The 2,453-nt window shown below is 43.1% G+C and overlaps 1 pseudogene; it reads left to right on the top strand.

The window, feature by feature from the left end:
* Nucleotides 1-521: 521 nt before the first annotated feature.
* LOC126387518 (odorant receptor 131-2-like) lies at nt 522-1,347 on the top strand (annotated as a pseudogene).
* Nucleotides 1,348-2,453: the final 1,106 nt, after the last annotated feature.

Raw genomic sequence — 2,453 nt, 5'->3', positions numbered from 1 at the left:
GAGACAGCCATCGCACCCGTGTGGGGGGGTAAGTAGAACCGCAGTGGATGCAGCCATGGATGTACCTCTTAGCTTAGCGGAGTGAGCTAATTAGCTTAGCCACCGATTACAAGCAGTCCGGCAAGCAGTTCATTAAAACTACTAAAATCCACGTCTGATGACTAAAATCCTTTCTCCGGTTAAAAGATGTCGTTAAAAACGACCAAAACCCAGAGAGTGTGTCACAAGAATCGTGCTAAAAACTAGATAAAATGCCAATTTTAGACAGGTTAGCATTGTCACCTGACAGCAAGAGGTGGCAACAGATGCCTTTCTGTTTTATGAACTCAATGATACCCAACAGCAGCAGCAGTGTATTAGCCTACTTCTCCCTTTACTATTCTCGCCCCGTCTCGCTTGCTCCCTTTCCGTCATCAGCACTCATTATTCCCTCTCATGCATGCACCTTCTTTGACAAAAGTCAAATGTCTGGAAGCTTTTATTAACTGCAATATTTCCCACTGAAGCTGAAGAAAGATGAGATGTTTCAACTGACTGATTCCTTTCTTTTCTTTTCTTCTCTCCTCTTTCAGATATTTTATGTGAATCCCCGTTACATCCTATTTATCCACCTGGTGGTGAACGACATGATCCAGCTGACTTCAACTATCAGCTTGTTTGTCTTCAGTTACGTCTTCTACAGAATCAATGCTTCTTTATGTTGCCTTATTATTACCTTATCTATTTTCACCACCCTCAACACTCCATTAAATTTGGCTGTCATGGCAGTGGAGTGCTACATTGCTATTTGTTTACCACTGCGACACGCTGAGCTCTGCACCATCAAAAGAACTTATGTTCTGATTGGTTGGATTTGGGTCATGAGTTCAGCCTCAGCCCTGCCAGATTTGTTTATTCTTCTGGCAACAGAGCCTGTACAGTTATTTTATTCCACAATGTTCTGTAAAAGGGAAAACCTGTTCCGACATCCTATACACTTAAAAAAGAGGGATGTTTCTTACATGATTTACCTAATTGGTGTTTGGCTCACTCTCCTCTACACCTACATCATGATCTTCTTAGCTGCTAAAACAGCTAAAACAGCTAAATCAGCTAAAGGAGACACAAAGAAGGCCAGGAATACAATCCTTCTCCATGGCTTTCAGCTACTGTTGTGTATGCTAACCTATATAGCCCCTGCATTGAAAAAGGCTCTGCTGAACTGGTTTCCTAAACATCGTGTACAAATACTCTTTGCTTCCTATATCATTGTCCAGATCCTTCCCAGGTTTCTCAGTCCTATTGTGTACGGACTACGAGACAAGACATTCAGACAGCATTTGAAAAAGTATCTGCTGCGTACAGTGAGCACAAGCATTAAACCACTGACTGCAGCAAAAGTCATGTTACTGTATTAAACAACAAAGCAAGTAGACAGCCCTGCTGTAGATACATCTTTCATCAAGGCCTACCACCCACCGCTGTTAGATTAGGCCCTCCTGTTACACTAAGCACCAACAAGCATTGCAGTTTGCAAATCCACTGCTTGCCGTCTGAAAATACTTCAGATCTTTACAAACTTCACTAGATCATGTTTATATAATAGAGTTTTTTATATGTAAGGTTCAAACATTTGTAATCGTCTGCTTGACTGGGTCCAGTCAGATATCTGAGAGGACTTCTCTGTATGTTTGCATGGTCTTTCATGCTTTAAAGGCGCTGTATGCAAGAATGTGGCCAAAACAGTTACTGCACTCAAATTCAAAATACTGCCACGAGTCGTGTCCACCCCCCCTCCCCTACAGATGTGAGGTTGCTGGACAGCGGCACGCTGGAGACTGATTTGTTTGCCCACGGGTGGCTGCCGTGCCTCTGTCCCCAGCGCCGCTCTCTCCACTGACTTTGTGGGTGCGCGTCACCGTACAGTTCACAGCGGTTCGTGAGGGAACAACACATACATGCACGTCACTGTTAGCGCTCCACACTGGAGCGCCGAGTGTGAACGTGCGCCAGTGATCTGTGACTGTCTATGGTCCTGAAATGTCGCGTGCACAGCGTACATTTCAAATTCGCATTCTACAAACAAACACGTGCAGATTTTGCGGCTGAAAAATGAAATGCCAGCAGGCCCAGCACCAACAACAGTCTTTGATGAACTGGATGAAAAGGAAGAAAACAGATGTGAGTCGGTTGGTTCAGTAAATAAGCTAAAAAAAATCTTATTTTCTGCCAACACCTGTTGATGTTAGGCTAACTGAATGGCGTTCCTTGGCAACTCATTGCTAGATAATGAGATGCTAACGAGCTAATACTAGCTGAGCTAAGTTTGGCAACTATTAGATCATTATATGCCAGAGAACATGAAATTCCACTTCACATGCTCCATCAGCAATCATAGATGTCATATAGTGATGAGACAGTTCAAATTAATGTTTGTAGGAAGAAGACATGATAGAAACAGTCTGAATAAATAA

Source organism: Epinephelus moara, unplaced genomic scaffold, assembly GCF_006386435.1.
Source record: "Epinephelus moara isolate mb unplaced genomic scaffold, YSFRI_EMoa_1.0 scaffold633, whole genome shotgun sequence".
Lineage (NCBI taxonomy): Eukaryota > Metazoa > Chordata > Actinopteri > Perciformes > Serranidae > Epinephelus > Epinephelus moara.
This window is presented reverse-complemented; position numbering and strand designations above follow the sequence as displayed.